General features: G+C 39.7%; 1 protein-coding gene across 4 annotated transcripts in view; it reads right to left on the bottom strand.

Annotated features, from left to right (window-relative positions):
* lpp (LIM domain containing preferred translocation partner in lipoma) overlaps positions 1-19,543 on the bottom strand; it is a 141,350-nt gene that overhangs the window by 99,195 nt on the left and 22,612 nt on the right. For 3 of the 4 annotated variants that reach the window (XM_056377604.1, XM_056377605.1, XM_056377607.1), the window contains one exon: positions 16,483-16,528. The exons of the other annotated variant lie outside the window; for it this stretch is intronic. The gene's annotated coding sequence lies outside the window, so the exon portion shown is untranslated. The remainder of the gene's footprint in view (positions 1-16,482; positions 16,529-19,543) is intronic. 4 annotated transcript variants of the gene reach the window in all.

Consider the following 19,543-nt stretch of genomic DNA (forward strand, 5'->3'; position numbering starts at 1 on the left):
CTCAAGCCATTGTACTCAGATTACAACAGTTATTTCTACACTTATTTCTAATAGAGGTTCTCTCTACCAGGAGTGTACTCTCACAAAACCTTGTTTTTTTTTTTTTTTTTGTTGTCACTTCTTTTATCTGCTCTAACAAGCCGAACATGTTTTAACATTTATACAACAAGAGAGGCACAGACAAAGTTTTAAGGGTCAAAGTACTTGCTGAGAGAAGCTGCTGTTTGAATACGCTCTCGACGGCTCCTTTTGTGCTAAAAAGGGTCATCATTCATTTGCAGAGGTTCAGAATTACAGCAAAAACAAGAATTATATTTCTGCATCACTCGGGCATAAAAATACCACTTATTCCGCTGGATAATAGCTGTGTTTGTTAAAGTAGCACCTCAAAACCTACTAACAAGATTTGCATGACTTTTTTTGAACAGCTGTTGAGTAGTTTACTTGAGTTGTTGGCCTTTGCTCCCTAATGACAGCAGCACAACTTTTCTGTAAATATGTGAATCTGACTTTAATGCTGACTGACAGCTTGTATATTGGCTTGGGATATATCAAATAGAATTGGATGGCTTGCATGACTGGAGTATGTGCTCCTTGATACTGCAAGTGGTAAGATGCAACGTCTCAGGAGTTTATCTTATCTGAGTCTCAGGAGGTTACTGACTGACAGCTGTAAATATATCACACAACACAACCTTAACCATCTCCCACATACCTCTGTGGTAGATAGCACTCTTATATATATAAATATATTTGCATCAACAATAAACAAAGAAAAGAAAAGATCTGGATATTTCACATTTTTCAGCAAATCAATAGCAAATGACAAAAGATGATCTGCCTCCATTTGATTGTAATGTTAAGCTACAGGAGCATGAAGCTGGAAATTTAACAACACTAATGCAATTTCACAACACTGAGGCCACGTCATTCAAGAAAAACATTAACGTTATTAAAGAGGGAAGATGAAGCAGTTAACTAAATAACAGGAGCAGCACATCCAACAAGGATTTAATCCTGTATATGACACAGAACCTCAGAGGCAGACGTTTTTCTTCAACTGTAGCATTTACATTTTAAATATGAGTTTTGATATTTTAGTTTAGAAACTGTTTGACAAACTGTCTCACTCTTAAGATGCAACTGAAATGATTTGCAGAAGCAATTTTTTTTAGCCAGTATCAGTCGATGAAATCAGACCGGAGTGAATCCGGACGCTCACATCAGCACGCTAACATGCTCACGACGCTCGGCATGTTGATGTTAAGCGGATATAATGTTTGCTGTGCTGCTTTAGCATGTTAGCATGTAAAAACACTTGGAAAGGTTTGAAGAAGTTGCTCATAGACCGTCATGAAGTATTGGACAACTTTACATTTTTTCAGAAACTCCTCTGGGGTTTAAACAACACAATTCTTCTCTTGATAGCGTAGGACAATACCATCCTACATCTTTTGATTCCCAGACCCTACTTCCTGTTTTGCCATAATGCACGTCAGTGTGCAGCACAATAACTAATGTGTGCGATGAGCGAGTGAACGTGCAAACTGCCTGTCTGAGGAGCTCACGGGTAATTCATTGGTCCTTGCCTCCAAAAACGCCAAACAGCTCCCTGTGACGGCTCAAAATTAAATCAAACCGTTAATCCGCAAACTACAGAGGTGACAATGAAGGACCATTATCCAACGCTCGCCTGCAGCTACACATGTCACTCTCAGATAGGTAGCTAATAAGTGCCTTTGGTTTTGGAATTGGATTTGGGCAAAGTCAACAAAGTAAAGCTTATCTGGGAGGGGAACAACAGCGAGCGAGAGGAGCTGTGGACTCGCCTTGAACACTTAAAACATCAACATCAAGCCATCATTAATTGGCCTCATCTGACAGGCATTGTCCCGGGGCTTCTTATCACAGCAGAGGAAAGGCTTATCATACAACAGGAGGGCTTTTATTGCCGTAGCTATACCTGCACGGGCTGGAGGGGGTGGGGGGGTTGAGTATGGTACCATCTTCAGCCTTGATGTGTTAATTGCCGCTTTTCATTTTGGAAATGAGCACTTGATGTTAAAGAAGTGACTCTCAGCAGGGTCTGCTGGTAGACTGATACTGGCGCAGCACGGCGGTGGATGCTGTCGCTATTTTAAATATTCTTCTTTCAAGCAGGAAGCAGTTTTTCTCTCCGAAAATGTGTGATGAAGCAAAATGCTGAAAAGTGAGAAGACTTGGACTGTAACACACACACGAGGCTCTGGCGTTTCAAGGACGAGTCTGCGATACAATGCAAGGATAGGCGATAATTAAGTTGACTGGGGTTTCTCTAGAAATAAAACACAGAGACTCTCTAAAAACTTTCCGAAATGTAATTTATGAAGACACAGGGAGACTGGAATCCTCACCTCTGGAGAAAAGTATGAATTGGAAGAAGACACATTTTTACCCTTGGACAGAGTTAATTATGAGCCTGAACTCACAAACAAGTCAAGTGTCTGACCGTGCGACTCTGGCTGCCGGTGCTGGTGAGGACTGAAGCGATGAAATATGATAACAGGGAGGCAAGCGTGTAATTTGGGGGGGATCAAATTGTCAGCCGTGTGTGTCTTTGTAATTGTACATGTGTGGTGCAGGAGCTGTAAATCACTTTTGAATACATGTTTATCTAAAACTCACGGTGATTGGGATGGGTACGGTTCTCTCACTGCACTTATAATTAGCTTTCAAATGCATCCAGTTGTGTATTTGTAACAACACTGTGATGTGACGGCAGATCTATGAAATCAGTTAAATCAACGAAGGATGAATAACATTATTATTTTTCAATGAGCAAAACTCTACAATGAAACAAGCTTTCATCCATCTGAAATAGTAAAAAAAAAAAAAAAATCAATATGTGTTGGTTAATGTTGATATTGTTGCAGGTTGCCACAAATAAATCAATGCAGCCAAGGGGAAACACTGCAAACGTAATTTCTAGAGGTTTTAATAAGAAACTTATTATTGAATATTATTATTATATTATTATATTTCCAACGATATCACATGTATCAGTAACGCAGACTTCAAATCTGTCACTCTGCACGTACAGAGATGTCATCACTGTAACAAAGTCACATTATTGATCATTGATTGATCAGTAGGAGATGTTACGAAGTTAAACTGAATATGTGTGTATATATATATATATATATATATATATATTAACTGAATTTGTGTCTTTATGCTTTTTAAAAAACATTTTTAGCGCCGCCAACAACCAGCACCGGAGGCGTTATGTTTTCAGGTTGTCAAAGGTCAAAGGTCACTGTGGCCTCGCAAAAACATGTTTTTGAACATAACTCACATATTCATATGCTAATTGTGACACAATTTAATACAGATGTCTAACATGATAAAATGAAGTGATGACATTTTATATCCAAATAGTCAAATCTCACCTTCGCTGTGATGTCATAATGTTCCGATTCAAATCTTTCACAGTCACATAAGAGATTTCCTGTATTTCTCACTGGTTTGAAGTGGGCGGGCTCAGATAGGAAAAAGGTGATGTCATGTATTTCTGTGCAACAATCAAGATTTAGCAATATTTGAATCTAACTCTGCAGCAGGTGGGTAGTTTGCTTATGATGGCAGCACTGTCAATCAAAACTGACCAAACCACAAACATCCTCACAGGCCTGATGACGCAGGTTAAATGACTGTTAAAATTTGAATATCAAATACTCTGTTTTGTTTGTTTTTTCCCTGAACTTTAAGTTTGACAGTTGCAAAATTTAATAATGAATATTTAATGTTGAAGGAAAAATTCACGAGCTTCGAAACCGTGTCTTCATGTTTGCACTTTTTGCTTAAATGACGTTAGACGTTATTACAAAAAGTCATACAGCATTGCTGTCATCTAATTTCAAGGCAGGTCTAATCTGCAGAAAAGCAGATATAAGATATTATAAAGATAAGTGAAACAACTGAATCCACACAAGATGCTTCTGTGCAAAATGACCAGATGCAACACGAGGCACAAAGTAACACCTCTCATAGGTGTGTGCAGCAGCAGCAGCAGCAGCAGCAGCAGCAGCGACTGAAGACAAACTGTGGACAGACGGACGGAAAACAAGAGACGTAAAAAACAGAGAGAAGTCACAGAAGATATAATCCCTGTACTGTAAGGATGGTGGATTATCGGATTTCTGGATTCCTCACAGTCTCTGCCATATGCTGCTGCAGTTACACCTTTCCAGCCTCACTCACTGGAGATGCTTAAATCCCTCAGTAAATGAAACCTTCTAAAAACAACTCCTTCAACTACGGGCTCTCTGTAAACTCCTATCAGCAGAACTATCGAGTCAAACACAGTCGACACGTCCGTCGCCTTTTGCACTCTTAAAAAACAAAAACAAAAAAACAACTTCTGTTGATTTATTGGAAACAGATATTTTCCACTTAAGCTAGCGCTAGATTTCCAAACATTTTCATATCACAGGTATTGAGTTGTTGTTTTTTTTTTTTAATGTTGAACGCAGCTTATCCTCTGCTGCTACAGTAAGCACTGCACATCTATCCCCTTATTCAAACTTGTATTGGGTTTTGGCTTGGGGACATAATCCCTTCCCCGGCTCGCTCGCTGGCAAAGCCACATAGAATCAGCTCATCAATACCACTTTGTTTACCGAATACAGATGACTTTGCTCAAGAATCCCCTTAGCACAGCGCCGGATATAAAAGACATGAATGAGTGTAAGCTCGTGATGATTTCATCTGAGCTTTCTTAAACACTTGAGCTACCATTTAAGCAATTGCAGCAGACAGCGATTTTCGCTTTGCAATTATATCCGAATCATTTGGGCCTGGTCCGATGAAAAGAGGCTGACAAAGAGCCGGAGCGCTTTACCCCTTTGTTTTGACTTGCAGGTATCGCTTCGATTGTTCACTCTTCTCCGGAGCAGTGAAAGGGTCCAGTGGGTTGGCAGCCACAGCAGCGCTTCCCTTCACCCTCTCTATATTCTGCAGTGCTGGACTGCAGGACCACAGATACATAACAATGAGGAGCTTTAGGCCCATAACTTCATCATGCCACACTGAGCCAGGGTTTCCTCATACTCTCTTTAACACACACACACACACACACACACACACACAACCACACACACACACACACACACACACACACACACACACAATACCAGTGGCTAAGCTCACTATAAGGTTCTCAGCCACTGTGGAAGAGTGTTATTACAAAAACTATCAGCAACAAAGAGGCAGAGATTGGTTACAAATCTGCATTTAAGCGAATAGGAAACAGAGGCCGTCTCTAATGTCTGTACTTACACTGACCTCTTTTTTTCTTTTCCTGTTTGTTTCATTTGTTGTTATTTGCTGGCTGAAGTAAAGAGTCGCAGGTCACACAATCTGCTGTACATTCATGAGAAGGTTGCACGGCCTGACGCCATCACATCCCATCATCCACACATCAGAACAAAATGATCTCCGGTGCAAAGTTACAATCAGCATTATACTTATCACCGCTAACTCAACCCGCTTGCGTCGTTGCAGCTGCAGCTCGACGTGTCTGTAAGCGAAACAGCACCTGTTGTGATGATGCAGGTTGTGAAGTTATCGAGTGATCAAGAAACCAGCTGATGTTCGCACGGTTTGATTTATCAGCAAGAATTAAAACTGAAGATGTCGGGGTCAGTCTGTGAATATTTTCATGGACTCGGTGACCCTTCTCTCCTGTACTCCGCTGTGTTTCCTTCACCTCAGCCTGCGGGCGCTAAAGCGCCGCGCTCCTTAACGACAGCTCGACTGAACAGTGCGATTGTCACGTCGTCTACAGCTGTTGTTCAAAGTGTCAGATTGAGATCAGGGCCGAAAACACCTGATCACTTCAAATACTCTCAATAAAACACTTTTCTTTTCTTTTTAACCAAAAACATAATATAAAGTGTATTTTCTTATTAGTGACATAACTTTGAATAATAAGCCTGTTACACAGTAATAAGCCCATTGATAGAAAACGTCTCCACTGTTCACGTGGCAACGCCACAGACAGACAGTTTATCACATGGTCATATATACATCAGAAAAACATGAACAGCAACACATTGTGACCAGTTGTCGTGACTAACAGTAATGTGACCCACATGTTCCAGTGGTGTGTGTGTGTGTGTGTGTGTGTGTGTGTGTGTGTGTGTGTGTGTTGGAGAACTGACCTAATTAGCTAGTTTGTCATACTATCTCTTTTATTTCTTCCAGCTCTTCCGGTCTTTAACGGGGTACGTCGCACATGTCGTCAAATATCTGCTAAAAACGCAGGTGCGAGGTGATCCAACCTCCACCGTAGACAGGAAGTTAAAATGACAAAAGAAAAGAGTCAACGGCTGCGGTCTAAAAAGCCCTTGACCCTCGACGGAGAACGTCATGAGGCCGAGGGCAGATGTGAAGGAGAGTTGAGAGTTCATAAGGACTTTGGCTGCAGAGAAAATCCAACTGAACTTTATTTATAACAGAGGGACGATATCTACTCCTTTCCTGCCCACAAACACAAAACACACAGGATTGAAAACTGGAATAAGATAACGTGAAATAAATATACACGTAGAGGAAAGTTGAGCCAATTAAAATAAAAGTGAGCAGCTGAGAAATGAATTATATTCAGACATAAGACTTTTTTATACATTTGTTAAATAGAGAAAATTCATTTTTTGGAGCCGTGAGCTGTTTCTTTGTATAGATTTAATGTATAGATGATGATGATGATGATGATATGCTTGCTCTTCAGGATGACTCCACTGTGGATTTGAAAGAGATGAAATATATATTTATGGATTTGCAGCTCAGCCAATCACATCCATGTCCATAAGTTTTGGATCGGGTCTCAAGTATAAAACAGTTGCTCTCTTGTTTCTACATCTATGAGGGTCTGCCGTGGGGAAACTGCAATCGTGCGTCGTTTTAAATGTTGCCGTAGCAAGGAATTGTGGGTCCAGTGTTTCCTATGATAAAGGAGATGAGATAGGAAGCACTTGAAGCTGTTTTCCTCAGCGTTTAAAGAGGATGGGACCAGCTCTTATAATGGCTAATGGCTGCCACTTAAGATACTTCCGGGTCATTTCACTCAGTTAGACTTTTCGAGTGGAGCCTATGTTGTCGTCGAAACGCATGAGGTCAATAAGATTTGTTTCGTTTGTACAGTAAACAATGTTACTTAATTATTTAGATCCACGTCTGAGCACATCGCAGGGAGATTTTCTCCCACAGCAGATGAGGACTTCAGCTCAGGGACTTCTTACAGATCGCTCTGACAAACACATCACAACACGGCGCTGTTTGTTGCATGTTTAAGTGTTCTTGAAAAGTCCTTGGTAGAAGAGAGAAATGTAAATCTAAAAGCTGGACACATTTGGACCTCCACGATTCATCCAGCTCTTTAAATAAATCTTCTGATCATTGTCAAACTCCTGAAGATAAACAAACTGTTGAAATCCTGTTTGGTCACAGGCATCTGTGCAGCATCAGCCGGGTTAAATGCTTCAGTTGTTTGGATTCTTACTTAATCTTTCACTTCTCCACTGCTCACTCTGCAGCACCATGACCCTTTGTGACCACCCAATGAAGATTAATTCAGAAGCAAAGCTAAACTAGTTGTTTTTGGAAGGCTTGATCCTTAATTGACTGATGGTTGCTGCTGTTTATCTGCTCCTGCTGCTTAAAACCAAATCCAAACCAGCTCACTGGTCCGTCTAAAAACCCAGCCAGGGTATCTCTGTCAGCCCTCTTAATCACTCCGAGGTTGTCTTAATCTAATCTGTCCATCATGAGCTTGTCTTATTTACTTGTTTTCTGCTCTTCACTCTCCTTGCAGAAGGTGATCGCAGCTCAGCTGTGCCTCATCCTCTGCTCCAGTTTCTCGAGGAGAGCCACAGTAATTGTTTAAAAACAGACCTTCAGCCTCGGCGTGTAAACATGCAGCCTGATAGCAGCCGTCAAACACATCTGCAGAGCTGTGAACAAAGGGTATAATTGCTCTATCATATGCCAGTTCAATACACCATTATTTTCCATTGCACTGTTAAAGTGTGTGGCCCCTCCCAGTGAGACAGACTCAGGCCCAATGTGTGTGTCTGCATTGGAAGTCCGCACCCTGCTAGTAAGACTGTCCCTGTAAATGCAGTGTCACTAACTAAGACCTGCACCTTAACTCATCACACTTAAACTGCATTGCTTCATTTTGCTCCATCTATATTTCTCAAAGACTGCATGGAGGCCAAATCAGGAAGTTACAGTCCATCTAATCAAATTCAAAACCACAACTGAGGTTTTTAATAAAGACACAGTTCACCTAAAATATTTTGTTGTCTTCCAAAACTGCCCGTCAAAATAAAAGCAGATGTAAGCTACTCACAGAAGCGGCGTGTTTAGCGATATCTCTCAGAGGGGAAAGTGAAGGAGCAGATGATGTTACAGCAGCTGCTCAAGAGAAACATCCACTGTGGAAACTTGCTGCTGACAATGAATTCCTTAAATAATCAAAAATTATCTGCAGCTATTTTCATCATTGTTAAATAATTTATGTCATTTCTTAGACAAAAGTGCCTAAAAGTTACTGTTTTACTTTTTTATATTGTAGCGTAGCGTAGCATCCCTCAATAACGAAGCTACGGGTTGTTAGCTTGTTTCACCGGCTTTATTCGTTGACTTTTTTCACAGCGTAACAAAACAAGACATTTCAAAACGTGACCCTGGACTAAGAGAAACCAGGATGCTGGATATTTTCCCCTGTTTTCTGACATTTTACAGACAAAACAATTAATCAAGCAGCCCACAGCTGCATATAGCCAGGATTTTAAAACTACTGAGGAAACACTAATTTTCACCAAAGAGCAAAAGAATGTTTTTATTTTTTTAATTTCTTGGACTTTATGTAGTTTGTTTAATATTTATACAACTGTTCATTTATACTTTATCTAGATTTAAGATCTAAGACAGATCTGAGATTAGATCTAAATGCTTCTCAAAATCTTTCACCTGGAGTAAAATTCTGGAGCAGAAATGCTACCAATGCACTAACTGTACTGTTTCTAGAAATACTGAAATCAGAATATAATACACTGACCACGTGTAGGTTTTTTTATTTGTAAACTGTAGTGTTCCCTCAGGCTTATTAATCCCTGAATTCCTGAAAAATAACAAACAACACACACAATGCGTCAGTGTGGTAGCCATCTCCCTACAGCCACTGCTCCCTTGAACAATAAAACAAATGTGTAAGAGCCAGACTTCAGGCCTACAGGGAGAGTATCTGACTCTAAATCACTGTATTCTGGGTGGAGTGTCGCTTTGAGCAACACATATACAAGTCTAACACATTCAGAAACAAACAAATCGTTTTTCTCTTAATCTACGAGCAACAAATAAAGTCAGTCTGCCACATACAGCAGTTCACTCTTGATGGTATAAAACAACACCCATGGTGCATCAGTCTGTGATAGCATCTTTGAGATAGATAGATACCAAAAAAACAAATTATTTCTTTTCAGATGCTCTGTCCAACTCAATCGTCATAATTCACAGAGTCTTATCTGCCGAAGCCGGACGGGGCAGAAACTGCACAGTCATGTATGTTTTAGTAGAGAAAGGAAAGGAAGGATGGAGAAAGCAGACAGGAAAGAAGAAGGGAGGAAAAGACTGAGAGATTACCCCTGTGACACGACTGCACTGTCAGCCTCATTCATCCAAATCTGCCAAATTTGATATTAATGAGCTGCACAGTCCCATGACGAAAGACGCCACAACACAGCAACTGTGGGTCTTTGTTAAGCAGTGCTTATGAATGTAAAACACTTCAGGCGCCGTGTAAGCAAATAGTACAATATTCATTAGCATTGTTCTTAATGTTTTTTGCTAAATCATTTACTGTGGACCAATCAGGCCACAGTCGAGCCGTCACTGTGATCGCACCACGTCAGGTTTAAATGTGCTGACACCCAACAAAAACAACAACAACAACAACAACAACAACAACAACAACAACAACAAGCTCTACGTGCTGCAAATTACAGCTGTCAGCTGCTGTAGCACTTATTGAGTTTGATCAAGTCTGACTCTACAACTCCTGCTCTTCCTGACCATGTGCAAACTTGCACTTTTTCATGTACATATCATGTGTATTATGTATATTGTATTTATTGCTGTATATTTGGTGTATTTTTGATGTATATTTCCGTAGATGTTTATTCCATAGATGTTAATTTTCTGCTGTGGTGAGTGAATTTCCCAGTTGTGGGATTAATAAAGTTAATCTAATCTAATGAAAACGAATTAAAACTATTATTTACATTATGAAGTCTCATATTTACACAAGACAATGGTTTCTAATTAGATGTTTGTATATTTTATGTGAGGCTGATTCACAACCTTATTTGTTCTTAAATTTTCTATTTTCAGCATTTATTTTTAATTATTGGCTGAATATTGGCTCAACAACAGGATAAATCTAAGCCTGACTTTTGTAAATAACCACATCTGCATTTAAAGCATCAAATGTGATGTAATGTGATGCTTCACGACGTACACGCATTGGTATACATCGTGTTTAACAGCTCTGAAAGCCACTACACCGCCACAACACAGGGTGGGCCTCGTGTACGGTGGCCCGGACAGGTCAACACAATGCAAAAGCCACAACACAGAAACAAAAGCAGACAGTTTCTGAAGCAGTTTGACAAGTAAGTGAAACGTTGTTGCTAGACAACAGATTAATGTCGCTATGTAATTGTCACAAATGGTTTTATATTTTCATATTTATCTACTTTTGTCATAGTTTTTTCCTTTTTATATTTATTGTTATAGTAAATATATATACTGCATGTTGTGGCTTAATTTGCATTTGTGTTGTGGCTTCTGCCGTGTGTTGAACCGTCCAGGCCACCGTACAGCAACACTGCGGGGGGGGGGGGGGGGGGGGGGGGGGGGGGGGGTGAAGTCTCCACGCAACCAGAGAAAAAATCTGACATATAGAAATGCCCTTGAATTTTTATGTGAAACTGTGAGACACTAAACAAGATGTTCTGAAAGCTGAAGACTATATTTTATTGACAGCATACGAGCAATTCATGTGATATTCTGCGATGTAAGCTAAACACACAAACACATATTTAGGGGCCGAACATGGATTTTTCTTTCAGTCCTGAAAGCTATTTCAACACCACATGCATGTGTACTGTGCTGCTGAGATTATCAGGCTGTAAAAGCTCTGAGGAAGATGTGAGGAACAGTATGAAGGACTTAGATCTTTTCTAAAAAGATGTTTACCTTACATACAAGCAGGCTGCTGTTAGGTAAGAATGAAACACATGGCTACAGAGTGAGAGAAAAGACGAAGAGGGCATTGTACCCCCCCCCCCCCCCCCCCCGAGTGTCCAGCAAAAACTGAAGGATTTGTCCATTCACCCAAAGTCCCTGCCCGTTTGGCTCCAGCTCCAGTCAAGTCCAACAAAGAGTTAAGCATTTTAAATTCTACAGTCAAGCTAAACTGTTCTTGAAATTCAGCTGGCAGCCGGCCTGGCTAGTCATCCGTCGATTTGATGTGTGCTTCAAGAATCTGGCCCATACACACAAACTGCGAGCCAGGACACCCAAACAAAAACAGAGAAACCAAGAACCAGTCTTGGCAAGTGAAGTTTACAGCTTCACTGCGGCCCAGTCGTGTACGGTGGTCCCCGTCCCTCCACTGCTGCGCTACTGTGACGCCTTAATGTGAACTGAGAGGTGAAACCACACTTCTGTGTTGAAGGATGTCATTCTCGTATTTGGCATGATAGTGTTGATTTATAGTGTCAAAAAATAATGTGGGTGTGTGTGTGTGTTTGTGTGTGTGTGTGTGTGTGTGTGCAGGTGCGGTGTATTTTTCTCATGAATCGGAGGCTGCACGTACTGAATGAGTAAACTACTAACTCACTACATGCATGCGTGCACAAAGCAGTGGTGTATAGGGTTAGTGGGTAAAAGGAATTGGGTTGAGCCTTCACTGTGTAACTGCTCACAACATTTTATTTTTTGCCTATGTTATGCTCAAGTGTTGAACCTCACAGAATAAACAGCTTTGTTATATCCTCTTAAATATAACACTCTTACAAAAAAAAATCACTTTCAGCAACCCTTGCAACGCTTTGCACTTTGAAGGTGCTGCCGACAATTTAGTTTCTTTAAAAAAGGGAAACAGAAAAGGTCAAGCTGAATCAATACAAACGTTGCACTTTGTGTGAAATGACTCACCTCACTGTCTGTATGACAAAGCCCAGCGACTCTGTAGTGTAAAAGCTCTGCTGTGAGAATAAACCTGGAAACTCTTTTATTGCTTTAGATTGAGACGTTTGATTTTCAATGACACTACAGCAGGTAAAATTCATTCTTCTGCTCCTGAACATCTGCCCTCTCTATAATCCCACAAATTATCACCGAGCTGCAAATGGAAAATAAGCAAAGACGAAACAATCCTAAAAACCTTGAAAAGTTCACTCAGCTCTGCGAGTATATAAAATACTTCACCATCACTGACGACCCGGACATTATTTTCTACGTTTTTCTATATGGAAAAATGCAAGGCCATAATTTCCATGGCCAGTGTCTAGAATACAATAGAAAAAGAAAATTAAAAAAACAAGGATTCTTCTTGGAGGATCAAGGATTTCATCAACGTATACGTTAAAAGATGTTAAAGGATCGCTCACACAGCAACACAATGCATGTAACGCAGTGTTTCAGGCGGGTTTCTGTAGTGTGAACTCACTTGAAATAACCCCTTCAAAAATACCGTCAAACTGTAGTTATTATCAACATGCCACAAGAACTGATACTGGACATAATATATTACACACACACACACACACACACACACACACACACACACACACACACACACACACACACACACACTCATTTCACTTTTAATTACACTAAAGAAATTGTCGTCTTTAGCATATTATGAAATTATACGGATGAAAAATACAGAAAGAAAAAAAGCCCTTTCATCAGTATCAGTAATTCATCTATCAACCAGCCTTAACGACTGCATCCTTCACACTGACACGATTTACCTTTCCAAATACAAATGTTAAGAGTTTGGCAGTAAATTCAGCAGCTTATTGTGTATCTTTTTAAGGTTTTGAGAGTTGCACTGATAAAATAATTTAATGCCTGATGTATCAATTAAAAAACTTGACCACAGGACCAGCAAAGATTTTTAAACATATTTTCTATTTTTACGCCAGTATCATGATATGCAACTTATGTAGTTGCAATTTTTTTGGAAATAAAATTCTTAAATTCTTACATTACATGTGCCAGAGGTGAATGCAAATGTGTCTAGACTCCCTACATTCACATTAACACATAAAAACATTGTTCTTCTTCTATTGGAGTGGTTTAATGGGACCTGACTGGAATTTTTTTTAATTATTATTATTTTGTGTTAATTGGATAGTGACAATAGAGAGTGACGGGAAATGTGGGGACATGACATGCAGCTAACAGTCCGGTTAGCCGGGAATCGAACCGGGGGGGATTCACTGCTCAAGAGTTGTTTGTGCCCCCACCTACTGGAAAATTTGCCACCAGTTGTTTATCTCCATGAACCTGCTCCTAATATTTGATTAGATTCATTTGCTCTTTCTTGTGCTTTGCGCTACGTTTGGAGGGAAACCCGACGACTGGCGCTGCCCTTTGTTCCAGGAGGAGAACGGGGGAACACGGAGGCGGCAGTGACGGGGCATTTAGAGGCGTAAGGGGGTCAGTGTCTCAAACCTCGCAACAGTGACTGATAGTGGCACAGCATCCCTCCTGAGACGTGTCCAAATATGGCTGCACGGTGACGACATATCGCCGCTGAGAAGTAAAAAGAACTGTAGTCTAATGAACAGTGAGTTTCAGACAACATGGCATCAGATCATCAAACATGCTCACGCTGTGGGACTGTGTGCGTCTCCTTTGATATCTGGCGGTGTTAGCGGTTGCTGCTTTGCCACACTTTCGCCTATATTAGAAAAAAAAGAAGCAGCTCTTTTTGTCGCCCCCCCCGTGTCTCTGAGGGCGCGAATAAGTTTATCATTTCTAGAAGAATAAAAGTGTGTTAATGAAAGCTGTGGCAGGACGGAGGCTTCTTGCACCACCTGTTCAGCATTTTCATATTTAGTGAAGAAGAGCTCAGGTTCCCATATGAGCACCTTACCATCTGTTTCAAAAATCACAGTTTGGTATTCAACAACAGTGCATGCTTTGCTAAGCACAGACACCTCAGAGCTTTTCTAATTCCAGCGTCCGCACTGACAGTCTGTGCAACACGGTATATTCTGTATATTCTGTACATTTAAGACGAGCACATCTGTGTCACGACAGCAAATAATCTGATGGTATTTATGTGAGACAGGACCAAATAACAAAAATCAAGCATACACCGCTCCATTACAATTAAAACCGCACAAGCATGACTGGAAAAAAAGAAAAAAAAAAAAGTGATGAAATTATATCTTACATCAATTATAGCAAGGACCATTAGTGTTATCAGGACATGCAAACACAGTTTTGATGTGGCTGTTAAGGGAGTTCTCAGCAGCTTATCAGAAAGAACGCCAACAAAGAGTCAGCTAATTAGCAGATAAAGACAAAGAATCATTGTAGGCTAAGCTAATTTACCAAATTCATCCTTAGTGTGCAGCAACAAGGTCTACAAGCATGTTTCAGTTCTAACAGGTATTTTTACTTTTTTAAATTACTCTTTTTTTTCTTTTCTTTTTTTTCAAACCTACAAATTGGAGTATCTCTCTCTTATTTCAGTTGCCGCTGACAATACATGCAGCCGAACAACAACCCTGACGGCCAACTGTTATTTTTTAGTAACTATCTACTAGACAGTTCAGTGCAAGGTCGTGTTTTAAAGCATCAAAATTGAATTAATACTTTACATTTTTGAGCCCAAATCATAATTTTCGTATTTATTTCATTTGTCATCTATTTGTTTTGTCTTTTGTTGTGTACAGAATAAAATCTTTGTCGACCGCAGCACCTGTATTGTCAGCTTCAGCCCCCACACAGGGCTTGAAAATGTAGCACTCATTCGTCGAGAGTTGCAGCGGTGTTATGACAATCCATTAGTTCAATCCTACATTAGATTATAAATCACATCCTATGCTGAAGGCAACTTTGACGGGACTGTGGGAAAACCGATGGGGCGGCAAATCTCTGGATTATGTCTGTCCGAGGACTCTTGAAGAACAAACCAGACAATGCTTCATTTGATTAAAGGGATAGTGGCTTTTCCACATTTTCTATATAAAACACATGACTTGTTTTTCTCATAACCAAGGCTAATTGATTAAATCAAGAATGCATCATGGGAACACATGCTGCACATCATTAAGGCAACCTTTTGCCCTTTAGCCAACTTTCTGTGACGCAAATCAATCGTCTAGGAAGAAAGATTGGAACTGTAAACAGCGAGTGTGGATGAAGAAGTTCCTGAAATGCCACAATCTTCTAATGAAAATACAATACAGACAAAAACTACAACAGGAATTTCTCCAGAAATTAATAAAATAACTGAATAAATTATAGAAATATATAATTAAAATATATAATCAATAATACATTTTTATACTTAATTACGGTATAATAATCACAAAAATACACTATTTTATATCCTGTTACTTGTTGTAATACAGGCTCATTAAACAGTAAAATACTACAGCTCAATAAGAATATCTTGTTTTAAGCTTTGATGAAATGGCTTTAATAAATAATCTTTAAAATAACAACGATAATTCAGACTCATTAGCATTTGATAAATTACTGAAGAAATTTCTGAGTCAAAATAAAGAAATTATGCTCCGACTAAACGTTTGTATAGCGCTGCAACATAGCGCTCTTAATGGCCACCGATTACATTAATTACCCCACTGATGTGTCCACACACAAACAACACACACAGACACTCACACAGCTGAGTCACAGCAACACATTACTGACTTTCTGCTGTGTTAAAATAAAAGGAAATTAAAAACATAAACATCACTACACACACACAATATTGAAAAAAAATATCTGATATATTTTTTTGTTTCTCAAAAAGTGGAAAAAAATGAAAATAAGTGGAAAAGGTGGAAGGATGAAAAGAAATACATGACAGTTGCATATATATATATATATATATATATATATACATACATACATACATATAGGAGATAACATGGGAGATTTGCATGTGAGATAAAAAACATAAATGACCATATATGTAAAGAGATTTCTCTACTCTCATCACCACTGCAGCTGCAACAGTTAATGGGGAATTATACATATTGTCTATCTGGGGAAACAAAGTAAATTAAAGTATAAGAAAATTAAATTAAATTCCAGAAGATGGTTCACGGAGGCCGCTCTGTTCTGTGAATATACAGTATTGTACTGTTGTGGAAAGGAGGAGAAATTAGGTCAAGTACTCACCCAAATGTTAACGCTAAGTGATGGCAGCGACTACAGGATCAGACACCTGAAAAGAAAAAACTGTGTAAGTATACAGCTCAGACATAAAAGGGGAAAATTAAGTTTCAACAAAGAGATGTCAGATCAGACCGGATCTGGATCAGCTGATTTTAAAACTGTCCGATCCTGGGCTGCAGCTGCCGTTCAATTCATCTCTCTGCGTCTTTCATTCTCATCCAGTTGTTTACTTTTAAGAAAGTTAGCATTACAGTGCAGCACCAACTCCTAAAGTGAAACACCAACTTTTGACTGCAGGGGATAAATTCAAGAATGATAATTGTGAGTGAAATTTCTATTTCTGGTGTTGTGAATGTCCTACATTCTGTTTAGATACAGGTAAGGGTGGGGGTGGAATGATTTTTTTTTTGTCTCCAGGGCCCAAAGATGTGTATTCCTCTTGCTGAGGAATGCTTTTGTTCTGATAAATTGACATTGTCAGTTTCCCACATTGCCACAGTGTGGCATATACTATAGGGAGCAGTAGTGGGAACACAGATGCTACATACGATTGGCGTCAGTCAATGTGACAGGTCTTGTTTTTTCTTCTCTTTTGAGGGAGGGGGGGGGTCTATTTTTCTAAATCTGAACTTCCAAGTCGAGGAAGCAGGAAGGAATAAGAATTAATACACCTACACTCCCCTTCTCCCTTTAGAATGGCAAAAATCTCTTTGTACTCGCATCATAATTACTGGTGGGCGCCAGTTTGGAAATGATATCCATGCCTCCTTCACACTTCTTGTTTTTTTCCCCAAGTATAACACAATGTTTTGAGAACATGCAACTGACAACCAAGTCTTTTCTCAACTTCTCACTCTTCAGTTTCTTTACATTGTGATAATGGAAAGGAGAAAGTGTCGCTTGAAGTGACGTTCCTTGCTCCGGCATGTGCGCCCTGTTTTTCAGACGCAGCGTTTTTTGCAGGAGCACCGCGAGTAGCCGGGTGCGCAGGAGGTAAAGTAACCGGCTGCCAGGGTGCCGGGGACGTCTTCCTCCATGGGAATGACGCCGATGAACAAGCTCTAATATGGTGTTTTAATGTGTTTATTTATTTATCTATTCAGTTGATCCCACAAAAGAAAATGGTTTCCTTCATCACTATCATTTAAATGTTTTTTTTGAGTTAATGACTATTAAAAATTTATATTAGAAGTTGTAAAAAATAAATAAATAAATAAAAAATAATACAGTGTAAATATTTTCTGAACCTTTTGCTGATTTTCTCAGTTTTGTCTTTGTAAACTAAGAAATCTGTGGTTGGATTAAACAATGAATTACATGAAAAATACATGAATCGTTAAGAAAAATAATAATTATTAGTTGTTGCCTCAGTGAATATAAATAACAAAATAAAATCTGTTCAATATAAAAATATCAAATACATATTAAATTCAACAGTGATGTATTACTTATAAAAAAGGAAAAAGAGTAGACAATAAACAGAAAACTGGTGTTAAACTACTGAACACTGAGCTGAACACAGACGCTGACAACCTTAAAAAGCTCAGTTCACCCAAATCCACCCAGGACACCTGGAGAGTATCCGGCCTCACAAATGCCTCTAGTTTCATTTAGATATCTGCAAACTACCCTGTGGATACAAAAGGAAAACAAAAGGAGGTTTAATTTGTTCACACAGTACTGAAAAGTGTCGGAAACGTGTCTTTGTTTCTTTTTAGAAGCAATGTCCCGCTTCAGAAGATGTCACGGAGCTGATATTTGCATCCTCTCCTCTAACACCACCACAACCACCATCCGCTTTCTCTCCAGTGCCACCATCAAGGCCACACTTGCGCTGTTTACATAAACCACTAACTATTGTGTATTCTACACGTACACAGTCGACTGAGAGCGTAACAGCTAACTGGGGACCTTATTACACTAAGTGTTTGGGGAATATGCCTCACTTCCTGTTTGCTTGTCTTGCTATCAACTTAAATTGTGCACCACCGATATGTGGGTTGGATATTTTATTTATACTTTTATTTACCCAGGGTAGATTTACTGAGCTCTAATGTTATTTTTCAGCAGCTCCATCCTTCTCACACACACACAAAAACACACACACACACTCAAATGCTGATGCACTTCCTAATACAAACAACAGTCTTTTTTATCACAGCAGACAGATTTTCTACAACTGCAAAATAGCCATAATCATAGAAATCCATGTATTAAAAACCAGTGTTCACAATGATTTTGTGTTCAGCTAAGAATTCGACCAAAACAAAAAAGAAAAGAAAAACTTTCACCAATTTCTGACCCATTGCTGTGATTTTTTTTTTTTTTTTCTCTTGAGAATCGGGGGGACTTGAAACCTGTCCACTAAATTTGATTGATCTCGCAGTCTCTGAGTTACAGATCCAAACAAAAACAAAACGGCTTTCAGCACGTTCTGTGCTCAGACATCTGGAGAAGTATCCAGCTGAAAAGCAGTTGTGTAATTGGTGATCTGGCCAGAAAATGGTGGAAAACACGTCAGATGGGCTCATGGATTTGTGTGTGTGTGTGTGTGTGTGTGTGTGTGTGTGTGTGTTTGTGTGGCTCTCGGCTGCCAACCCAATAAATTCAAAAACAGAATTGTAACGTTGCTAATGCTGGTGCTATAGGACTGTACCTGTGAGGCAGCGATGGGGCAAACAGCAGCAGGAAATATTTTCACTTTCACAGCTTACATCCGAGGGCGGCACGGTGGGGCAGAGGTTAAGCCTGTCGCCTCACAGCGAGAAGGTTCTGGGTTTCGGACCTGCAAGTCTGCTCGTTCTCCTCGTGCCTGCGTGGGTTTTTCCTCCCACAGTCCAAAGACGTGCGAGCTAGGTTAACTGCCCGTAGGTGTGAATGTGAGCATGTGTATGTCTCAGCTTTGTGATTGTGACCACTGACCTGTCCACGGTGAAAGACGTCTTATAAACTTACAGTCAATAACACAACATGCTTCTTTAAAACGAAACAAGCAGCTCTTGAATTCAAACCATCTTCAGGCTGTTTTCCAAGACAACAACAACAACAACAACAACAACAACAA

This window comes from Seriola aureovittata, chromosome 6 (assembly GCF_021018895.1).
Source record: "Seriola aureovittata isolate HTS-2021-v1 ecotype China chromosome 6, ASM2101889v1, whole genome shotgun sequence".
Classification (NCBI taxonomy): domain Eukaryota; kingdom Metazoa; phylum Chordata; class Actinopteri; order Carangiformes; family Carangidae; genus Seriola; species Seriola aureovittata.